Below are 12,212 nucleotides of genomic sequence, written 5' to 3'. Positions count from 1 at the left end.
CCTGGAAAGCAATGGAATGCAGTCAGTTAAGCAGATATCCCTTCACATGCAACTCCCAAAAATCCTTTATTTTGTTATGGATTTCTAAATGTTCAAGGGGTGTCGTTCATAAGGTGTCTGAAGAGTTTCTGGAAGTTTGTTAAGGTAAAGATTTATCTAAAGTTCAGAATATTGCAGTAGACAGTAAAGGAGACAAGGAATATAATAACCTTCATTAAGTAATATGCATAGAAATAGTTGTGTAGTAATGCTGCTTTTGCATAAGCATGTTATTAAAAATTTTAATGTTCAACAACTCTTTTAAGATTATTGTCAATACACAAGGTCGGGGAAATATACATTTGCAGATATTTTCATTCCTACCAAAACAGTGCCATCAAAGAATTTCAGGAAGCAAGATAAGTAACAGATGCTAGCTAAAGTATTTGCCCATCAACACTCATTGACACAAAACTGAATACATTACTATAAATAATTTTGGCATTTTAAACGTGAAATTTCGGATGATATTGTTGATTTGTTTTCTACGCTGACAAAACATCCTTCCATCATCATACGTACATAGGGGGTCTATCAGCAACTACTGAGGAGGAAGTATGCAATTGAAAGGCAATTAAAGAACAAAAACTCAGCAGGTTTAGATGAAATCCCAATGTGTGTGCTGAAAAAATGCATAAATGGTATCAAAGCTCCACTTTTATTATTATTATTATTTATTTTATGGCCTTCATTGGACCACTGTAGTCAAAAATACAAAGTTCTAAACAAGTTGTTACACATGGATACAATTTGGTTCGACAATAACTTAATATATTTAGGTAATATAATTATTAGAGGCTATTCTTATATGAAAGGTGTTTTGCTCTTCTGTCTGCCCAATATTTCTTCATTCTTTCAGATATTTTCTTTCTTTCTTCATCTGAGACAACTCTTCCTGTACTCCTTTTATTGATTTTCATTTGTAGTCTGGTTTGCGGGTCTTGCAGTATTCTGGTTTTCTCTGTCTTGTTTTTTAGGTCATCTACTGTAATTTGAAGTTCTTTTATATCTTCCTTAATTTCTGTGATCCATTTAATGTCGCTCTTGCTATTCCACAATTTTTGTATTATTTTTTTTTACTAATTCTGTTTTCTGGAGTTCTCATCAGATGTCCAAAGAATGAGATGCGTTTCTTCCTGATTGTGCTCATGACTGGTTCTATTTTCTTATATACTGTTTCATTTGATGCTATGCTCCAATGTCCATTTATTTTATACTGTTTATTTATACATGTCCTAATTATTCTTCTTTCTATTTTTAGTATTCTGTCAATTTCAGCTGTATTAGTTGTTTTGAAGATAGTTTCAGCTGCATATGTTATTTCTGGTTGTGTAACTGTTTTATAGTGTTTTAATTTTGCATCTATAGATAGGTTTTTTTTGTTGTATGTAGTTTTGGTAATGTAATTTGCATAGTTCAGTTTTTTTATTCTATTTTGCCATGATGGCTTCTCATTTAGATTGTATGTTATTATTTCGCCTAAACATTTAAATTTATCAACAATTTTGATTTCCTGTTCTCCTATTGTAATTTTGTTTGCAAGTGGTGGATCAGTTAGCATAATCTCCGTTTTTTCAAATGATATTCTAAGGCCTACTTTCTCTGCTATTTCTTGTAGTGATTTCACTTGTTGCCTGGCTTCTTGAACGGTGTTGGCTAGGAGAGCAAGATCATCAGCGAATCCCAAGCAGTTTAAGCTAATATCATCTTTTGCACTTCCAATTCTTATTCTCTTTGGATTGTCCTTGTACCATTCTCTCATTATGCTCCACTAATAGAAATCATAAATGAATCCTTCAAAACTGGTTCCTTCCCTAACTATCTGAAGCATGCCAAAATTTTACAAGTTCACAAGAAAGGTGACATAGAAAATGTTCAGAACTACAGACCAAGAGCCCTGTTGTCATGCTTTTCCAAAGTGATAGAAACAATAATGAAAAACAGGCCTATGAGCTATCTCTAAATAAATTCAACCTCGTCTGCAATGACCAGCATAGTTTCAGGCCTGGTGAAGGTACAGAATCTGCAATAGCACAGTTTACAAAAACAGTTTTAGAAGCACTAGAGGAGAACAGCTATGTAACTGGCCTTTTCCTAGACCTATCTAAGGCGTTTGATACAGTTGACCACTAGAACCTGTTACATAAGTTAGAGGCACTAGAAGTAAGGGGAGTGGTTCTCAAATGGTTTTGTTCATATGTAGAAAACAGAGGACAGCCAGTAGAGATCACACACGTCTCCAGTGGATCAAAGTACATTGAGAAACATATATCTGATCCACAATATCTATATATCAATATTGGGGTCCCTCAAGGAAGTGTACTGGGCCCAGTATTGCTTCTGGTGTATATAAATGATTTCCCACAACATATCAGCCATGGAGAGAAGATATTGTTTGGTGATGACAGCAACATAGTAATCACAAGTAAGACACCAGCACAATGCTGGAAAATTCTACTGAAGTGCTGAGGGATGTTCACAAATGGTCTCAGGAAAACAAAGTAACTCTCAACATAAAGAAAACAGAGTTCCTTAAATTTTAAACTAGATAACATCTCCATAGATAATGTACCTACAACAAAATTCTTAGGGTTGCACATTGACAGCCAAATGAAGTGGAATGAACATGCTATGGAACTCTCGAAAAAGATATCCACAACATGTTATGCACTTAAGAGTCCTTTTATCGGCATGCAGTAATGAATGTTTGAGAACAGTATACTTTAGTTATGTTCATTCAGTAATCAGGTATGGTATTATTTTCTGCGGGAACAGTGCTCAGAATTTACAAAGAGTATTTAAAATGCAAAAGAGAGCAGTAAGAATTATAACGAAAATCAGTAAACAGGCCCACTGCAGAGAACTTTTCAAAATGTTAGAAGTTCTAACTGTTCCTTGTGAATTTATATTCCAAACCATAGTATACATCAAGAAAAATATAGAAAATTATAGCACAAATAGCAGTCTTCATAACGATAGTACAAGAACAAGTCACTGTCTTCACCTAGACATGAAGAATAAACATAAGACTCAAAATAGCTTCTTGTATGAAGGTGTAAAACTGTGTAATAAACTGCCGCAGAAAGTAAAAGAAACAGATAACATGTACTGCTCTAGGAAAAATCTTAAATTGTTTCTGCAGGAACACTGCTTTTACACTATAAGTGAATTCCTTAGTACAAAATGATTGTAAATAACTTGTGTTTCACAACATTGAACCACATGTAACATTTTGATAAGGAGCAAAAATGATTGTAAACAACATATATGTCGCAATGTTTAACTACATGTAACAAAAAACTGTATAAATATATGAATGTACACAAACTGACAACATCCATACATTTTAAAATGTCCACGGATGGCTATGTAAATAAATAAACCTTCAGTGCATACATGAAATTCTTCTCCATGATTCATGGACTGGACTGTGCATTGCTGTGTCTATAAGTAAAAAAGTCATCCCAATATTCTTCATAGAAACAGTCAGTTTCGAATAATATTGTGCCACCTTACATTAGTTCATGTGAGACACAACCAAATGCGAAATTAACAGTGCTTAGATTTAGCGAAAGGGCTCAATCTCGCATACAATGAGGTAGTTCATGAAGTGGCTTCAACCAACTTTCTGTTCAAAATATTTGCATATTGTGTTCCTGCATATTCTCCTAATATTATCTCTTTGCATATTTGTGTTGAATTAATAGCATGGTACAAAGTTTCAGTGACTCTATACGTATTGGCCTTTGATGATACGAGCTGCAGGAAATAACAACAGTGTGACATAATTCATCACTGACATAAGTTGTCTCAAATGTCTTGTGAATTATTTTGCATTTTTGTTTTGTGTTGATTGTTCTTTTGTGTTAACTGATGTAACACATTGAAGAGTTCCCAGAAATACTATTTTTTTTCTTTAACTGAAATATTTTGTAACTAGTCTGGCCCAAAACAATTGACACACCTTTTACTATAAATTTATTTATTGTCCTTGGATCATGCTGTTATAAAATTTTAAATCAGTCCTTCTATATACATTTCCTTTCTGATTCATCTCAAACTGTGGTAAGTCAGTTTTCAACACTGTAAAATAAATAAACTTTCTTAAAATCATAAGATCACTTAGTTCTCTTTTCTTATACTACTTCTTCTCTTCTTCTTCTTCTTCTTCTTCTTCTTCTTCTTCTTCTCCTGTTTCTTTCGATTAGTCTTGAACTGCAATTTATTACTCTGTATTGCAATTTTACAATAAAAACATGGGCTGTCTTGATAATATGTCTGTTCTGCCATCATGTTCATTTGCTGTTGGTTAAAAGTTGCCTTGTCTGGCACTGTGAATGGCCACCTTAAATCAAAAAGACGATACCACTTGTCATGATTTGCATTAGCTTTACATGAAACAGTAAGAAATACATTTGTATCAATATACTGAATCATAAATATCACAAATGCATTTAAATATGAGTATTTTATCTCTCCACATGAATGTTAAGGACAGCACTGTCACCAACACAAATTTGTGGCATTGGAGTTTCTTGTCACTTTTAATGAACGTCAGTAACTTTGGGATCTGCCCTGAACGCTTCTACAGTTGACTAATATTATGTTTCCATTTTCTTTTTGTGATCTGCAATGATGTTTATTTCACTTCATAACAACTACAGGTGACCTGTACATGGCTCCTACTTGTAGCACGTGTAACTCCATGGCTAGTATAAGGAAAATGATTCTCTAACATAAAACATCCTCATCTGCATGCCACACATGAATAATAGTTTGTGAAATGTCGTGCATGCCTGATTGTTTATGGGGTACCCACAGTTCTTCACCAGACGAAGCAAGTTAAGAAAGCTGCACCCAAGGCCTTCATAAAGTTAGCAGAACCTCTTGTGTAAGCCTTGAACTGTGCTCCAAACCAGATTGCCAGAGCACTGGGGATGATGCTACAAATAGTGAGCTGTGCTTTTATCCCTGTGGTAGGGATAAGGAGCCTTAACACCCTTAATCTGTCACTGAAAATAGTTGAGGATGGGCTTTGAACCCAGACAGTAAGCACCATGGAAGCTGATATGAGCCACAGCCTGCAGCTTGTTGCACTCAGTATGTTCAGTAGATGTCAGCAAAGCCACCTCCGCATCTCAGATGCATACAGGTTCCACACTTGACTTCTTTCCCGATCTAGTTGATATTCCTCAAGCAGCTTCATCATACACCTAACATTGGAGCTCCCAAGTCAAGAACACATATATAACCTATTCCTAGAGATCTACATCCTCACCAGTCCACTATTCACCCACAGTTGGGGCCAGCCATGGCAGCATCAGCATTCACAAGAAATTCACGGTGCTACATCTGATGCCCAAGAGACCCATGGAAACAACCTAAGACTATCAGCTGGAGCCAGTGCAACGTTTAGCTGTTCATGAATGTTGGACAATGACCCCTGTACTCATACACAGAAAGCATAGTCCTAGACATGTTTAGCTGGTAATTAAATCTAATTATCATCATTTGAGTTTGAGTTCATTCACATCATTGTCTGGTACCAGAATTTTCACAAATGTTACTGCTGAAACTTATATACAGTTCATTAGTTAACAAACCGAAGATGATATTCTGCTCTTAGAGATCAAGTAGTTCTATTTTTGTCTTACAGCCTCACAACGCAACTTCCAAAAGAACTTTCTTTCAGTCTTTACTCCTAATAATTTAAAATTCAGTACAATAATGGAAATTCCTGGGTGGGGCATTATGTAAAATAAGGGAAAGGCAACCACTCACCTATAGTGGATCCGTGTTGGAGCACAAAACACATAACAGAAAATTGTATTCAAACTTTCAAGCACTAGCTGTTTTTCTAGATATAGTACACACATTCATACATGCCAGTACCCATGGCCACCGGAGTGTGCATTTGGGTGTCTATGTAGTAGTGTGTGTGAATGAGTGTACTGTTGCTAGAAAAGGAGCTAGTGCTCGAAAGCTAGTGTGAATGCTGTTTTCTGTTATATGTTTCGCTGATCCATGCATCAATCTCCTGTAGGTGAGTGGTTGCCTTTCCTTATTTTACAGATTTAAAATTCAGTTTAATTGATAAATCAGCCATTACATATGACTGAAAAAGCGCTTAGGTCTATAGGTGTATGTGAGAATTTTATTTTGTTTTGCTATGACTCATCTTCATTTCCTGAACAGCAAATACCACTTATGTTTATGCTTTGCTCACATTGACATAAAAACTGTTATTCAAATGCTTAATCACAAGATCCATACCCAAACCCTCTGCACTATTTTATTATTAAAATCAAATCATTAACGTATATCAGCTAATGGAAAGAGCAAGTGAAGAACGTAACAGCTTTTCCCCATGAATTCCACACAAACACTAAGCAAAATAATGCAAAGCTAAAGACAGCAGAGCTGTCACGTTCAGTAGACGTGTTGTCCAAAACAATTTGCTTTTCCATTATTGTGGAATTGGCTAATGCTCCATTTCTTATGACACTATTGTTTGACAGCCACGTAACTGATAGAACTTTTTGGTGTAAAAATATATTGTGTTGTGCCTGTTCAGAATGTTTGCTTTGCTATCCTATTGGTAGGACTGATCAAAGGAACCCGGTTTCCAGGTGATCTATCATACAAGGGCGTGTTAAAAAGTAATGCCTCCAAATTTGTTATGTAAAAACTTTTGAGGATACAGTGTACTTATAAATGGTGGAAAAATCCAAATTTTTTATTTCTTTATTAAATTCTGTAGTCTTTCCTGATTACATTGACACATACATTATAGGGTTTCAAATGGAAAAATTACCTACCAGGTGTACAACTTCGCTTCTGCTGTTTGCCAGTAGGTGGTGACAACAGTAAGTAGCGGTTGAAAGAAACAGATCGCACACATCAGGCAGTTAGCTTGGACCTTGGTCAACGTAACCTCATTCAAACATTAGTTGATTTGTGTCTGCATTATAAAGTTGTTCTTGATTGAAATTGTCAGTTTACGAGCCTAATTCTTGTCATTTGTGGGAGGTCTTACTGTTTTGTTTCAATATGAAGAAAACAGTGGCCGAGTCTCATCAAATGCTCTCAAGTACATATGGTAAGGATGCTATGAATGAAAGAAGGTGTCATGAATGGTTTCTATGCTTCAAGAACGGTGATTTTTAACGTTGTAGACCGGCATAGTAGTGGAAGAGAGAATGTTTTCGAAGATGCAGAATTGGAGACATTGCTGAGTGAAGACTCACGTCAAACTCGAGAAGAATTGACACAATTAGTGGGAGTGACACAGCAAGCCATTTCAAAACGTCTCAAGGCTATGGGCATGATTCAGAAAGAAGGAACTTGGGTCCCGTGTGAGCTGAAACCAAGAGATGTTGAACAGTGTTTATGTGTTTGTGAGCAGTTGCTTCAGAGGCAAAAACAGAAGGGATTTCTGCATCGCATTGTGACCGGGGACGAAAAATGGGCTCATTATGATAATCCTAAATGCAAAAAATCATGGGGATATCCCGGCGGTGCTTCTAAGTCAACGGCCAAGCCAAATATACACGGCTCGAAGATCATGCTCTGCATTTGGTGGGACCAGCTTGGCATTGTGTACTACGAGGTGTTAAAACCAAGTGAAACAATCACAGGTGCTCATTATCAAATGCATTTGAGCAGAGCATTAAAAGACAAACGGCTGCAATACAGTGAGAGGCACGGTAAAGTGATTTTTCAGCATGACAATGCTGGACCCCACGTTGCAAAAGAGGTCAAAACATGCTTGGAAACATTAAAACGGGAAGTCCTACCGCTCCTACTGTATTCTCCAGACATTGCTCCCTCTGACTATTACCTGTTTAGATCAATGGCACGTGGCCTGGCTGATCAACACTTCCGATCTCATGAAGAAGTCACAAATTGGATCAGTTCGTGGATCACGTCAAAAGATGAACAGTTCTTTCGGCACAGGATTCGTACACTGCCCGAAACATGGGAGAAAGTAGTGGCCAGCGATGGAAAGTTCTTTGAATGATACCTGTGTAATCAATTTGTTTCATTAAAGCCTCAAATGTTGGGGAAAAAAACGGCGGAAGCAAAGCTCTACACCTTGTATATATGCCAAATTTTAAAGCTATGGTCATGTATGTTGCCATGCCCCCTTTATTTGTGTTACAGAAACCAGTATTATTTCGAGAAGAGCGGTGAACTTTCTGTTTCCAGTGATTATATGATGAAACATTGTATATGTTGATAACAGCACAGGTTTCTAGTGTCTGTAAATGATCATCTTTGCTAGTACTTAATTTTGTTTCGCTGAAGCAGTTTGTTCATGTGTTACTGAATGTTTTGTTGCCCAAGTGCTACATATATTTATGGAAGTACATATCCTGTAGTGTATAATAAATACAAACTATGCCATGCATCAAGAAATTCAATAAAAGGAAATTTCGTGGTAACCATTTCACAAACAAGGCAAGCCACACTGTTGAAAGTAACCTATGTATCAGTTCTTCAGGGAAGAAATTCCCCTGTGCCATGCCTCCTGGTGATTCAGATTTTTGTTTTAACAGTGACTCTGTTTGTAGTGGATTTGTTGTTGTTGATGTGGGCATCTTATCTTCTTTGATAAAGGAAGTGGCGAAATGTAAACAATGTGATGGTGTAGGCTGTTTGGAATAACTAAACAACAAAGTAGCAGGAAGGGTTAAGTGTCAAAATTAGTTGTTCTGTGTAGATCCTGCAATAAATCTACCTTGAAAATGACTTCGAACATTGTGCATAATTCATGCGATGTGAATTTGAAGTTAGTGTATGCAATGCATACAATAGGAAAAGGAAAAAAGGCTGCTCAAACATTTTGTGGTTTGATGGACCTTCCGCCTCCTCCCAGTAGGTTCAGCAAATACGTAAAAATACTTTTAGGTACCTTGATGGTTGTGTTTACTGGATCTATGAAATGTGCAGTAGAAGAAACTGTAAATATTAGCGGAACCAGCGGACATTGCTGTTGCACTTGATGGGACATGGTGACGTCGATGACATCGTTCCTTGAATGGTGTTGAAAGTGCTACTTCTCTGGAGAATGAAAAAGTTGTTTTATGTTGAGTGCTTGCCACACCTGCCATGGCAACACTGAAGGACATATTGAACATCAGTGTTCTAAGAATTATGATGGATACAGTGGAGATATGGAGTGTGATGGAGCTCCAAAAATATTTCAGAGGTCAGTTTCCGTTTATAACATCAGATATACGAAGTACCTAGGCGATGGGGACTCTAAAGCTTTCAATAAAATTAATGAGTTTAATGTTTATGGTGATACCTTGGCAACAAAACTGGAGTGTTGTAGACATGTGCAAAAGAGGATGGGTGCTAGATTGAGGAAGCTATGAAGAGAAATGAAAGGAAAGTTGCTATCTGATGGAAAATCTCTGTCTGGCGAGGCAGATTGACAGAAACTGAAACAGACCTTCTTCAGAGTTATTATGGACTGGCCTTTAGATGAACTGCACCTCTGAATGATGATACAGCAATGAGAAAAGCTGTATGGGCCACCTACTTTCATAAGTTGTCCACAGATGACCACCCTGTTCACGGACTTTGCCCTAAAGGAGCAGATTCTAGGTGTGGTTACCAAAAAGCAAAAGAAAGTGGTCAAATATACCTTCATAAGCATTCTCTTCCTGAGCCTGTTATGAATGAAATAAAACCAATTTTTAGAGACCTGAGTGACCTCTGTGTTGCCTAGTAAATGTCTTCATGGGGGCACTCAGAATACAAATGAAAGTTTCAACTATTCCATATGGGAAAGATTACCCAAGAATGTTTTAGTAGGACTAAATACCAAGTTGGTGTACTAGATGCAGTGATATGTTTCAATGATGGAGTTATTGGAAGGTTGGAAGCCCTGAGAAATTTAGGCATAAAATGTGACTCTAATATGGAATATCAATTGCGTGCGTGCAACAGACAACGGGTGCATGAAGCTGAAAGATTCGTTCTTCAAGTTACCAAAGAAGCAAGAAGTGCTGAAAGTAATGCCAGGAGGAAGCTTGAAGATGATCAAATGCTGCAGGATGGAGGCTATGCTTCAGGAATATTCTGAGACACAGTTTAATAGGACTCGTACCGTCATTCGCAATTTACTGCAAATTGTATTTTTCAGAATTCAGGTGCAAATATTTCCTGAAGTTTATAAAGCATTTCTCTAATTTTTTTCTGTAACTTGCAAATAGTCCATACTTATGTAGTAGACCTAAGCTTTATTGCAGGATCAACTAAATTATAGAAAAAATAACATTTTTATTAGGAAAAAATTATAAAAATTAAAATGTAAGATGTGATATTTTTTTTCCTCGTAATATATGTAATAGTTGGAGTTAAATGAATCTAGTACCTCAACCATCATGTCATGCATGTCTGGTAAAAATTTGGTCTCCTTCAAATGTATGATATTGGATTAAATGGTACCCCAATTTGAGGAAGCATTTTGGGGGAAAAAATGCATCAATTTCTTTGTAATATTTTAATAACCCTAAGCAGATTCAAAAATAGTCAGAATACTTCTAATTTGTTTAGAAAGTGTCCTGGATTACCTGATATCAACAAAAAATGTGCAAAAGATTTACTTTATAAACAGTGTCTGAAAGAAATAGGTGTTGATTTTTACATAATATTGAGCCAGAAAAGTACCCTGTGTCCTTAAGGAGTTTAAAGAAAACAAACATTCTGCATCTTTATGCGTCATGTCTCAACGTAGTCATCCGGGCGACAAAGACATTTCTCCCAACAAGAGGGCAGTTTATTGACAACATCACTGTACAATGTTTGACTTTGTTAACGAAACCACTTCACCTCTGCTCACATTGCTTCATCACTTTCAAAGTGAGGTTCTCAAAGGTGTTCTTTAAGTTCTGTAAACAGATGAAAATCAGGTGCGGCCAAGTTGGGACTGTATGTAGGATGGTCAGTGACAGTGAACACAAGGAGCCAGATTGTTGCGTCTATCACACCGCTTGTGTGTGATTCTGGCATTATCATGCTGAAGGAGAAGATGCTCTGTGTGTGGACAAAATCTTTGAGTTCATGTTTTCAGTTTTCTGAGGGTCTGCCATGCACCAACATAGTTACGTCACACGCTGCCATGTTACACACTGCAGTTTGGAGCCCTCTAGTAACAGAGAATTGCAACTACTGTCAGTGCAGTGGGAAAGTCTAACGAATAATATGCATAATGTGGAATACCTCAAGTGATACTGAAAACAGGATAAATATATCTAAAAACACAGATGATGTGACTTACCGAACGAAAGTGCTGGCAGGTCGATACACACACAAACAAACACAAACATACACATGAAATTCAAGCTTTCGCAACAAACTGTTGCCTCATCAGAAAAGAGGGAAGGAGAGGGAAAGACGAAAGGATGTGGGTTTTAAGGGAGAGGATAAGGAGTCATTCCAATCCCGGGAGCGGAAAGACTTACCTTAGGGGGAAAAAAGGGGTATACACTCACACACACACACACACACACACACACACACACACACACACATATCCATCCGCACATACACAGACACAAGCAGACATTCTTTTCACCACTTTTCAGCACATCCTCTGGAGTGGTACAGGTTGTGTTTTGGTATGGTGGGTTCCACTCCATACATGAGCTGTCCCGTGGCTGATAGGTATGCCAGCTATTACCTTACAAATACTAGACGTCACTTTTTTTGATGTAATTTGCTGTAGTGGACCTGCTATGCAGTGCCACTAGACCATGACATGTTCCTTTTGTCAGTGGACATTTACACCTTTCCCAGGGGTTGGTGCTGAAAGAAAGTTCCAATCCATTCTAGCTACTAAAACAACATAGTGGCTTTTATGATAACTCATATGTATTATAAGTGAAAGATTTCCCCCATACATCTTCATTTACAACTGTGTGTGAAACAGAGTTCTCTTAATTTATAGCTCACAACAGATCACATATTGATAGACTCACTTGACATGTCAGACTGACTGTGCTCATGTATAACCTTCAATTATTGTGCCACTGACATTATTGTCTGCTCCCTTTGCTCTGAGACTTCAAGACACCGCCAAGCTGCAACGCCAAAGCATAACCAGCCCTCCTCAGCAAGTAGAGGCACTCACTTGCTGTCACATTTTATCGGTGTTCTGAGCT

General features: G+C 37.3%; 1 protein-coding gene across 1 annotated transcript in view; it reads left to right on the top strand.

Moving 5' to 3' along the window:
- LOC124794652 (probable maleylacetoacetate isomerase 2) overlaps nt 1–12,212 on the top strand; it is a 58,066-nt gene that overhangs the window by 5,532 nt on the left and 40,322 nt on the right. The gene's annotated exons all lie outside the window — the stretch shown is intronic.

This window comes from Schistocerca piceifrons, chromosome 4 (genome assembly GCF_021461385.2).
Source record: "Schistocerca piceifrons isolate TAMUIC-IGC-003096 chromosome 4, iqSchPice1.1, whole genome shotgun sequence".
Lineage (NCBI taxonomy): Eukaryota > Metazoa > Arthropoda > Insecta > Orthoptera > Acrididae > Schistocerca > Schistocerca piceifrons.
This window is presented reverse-complemented; position numbering and strand designations above follow the sequence as displayed.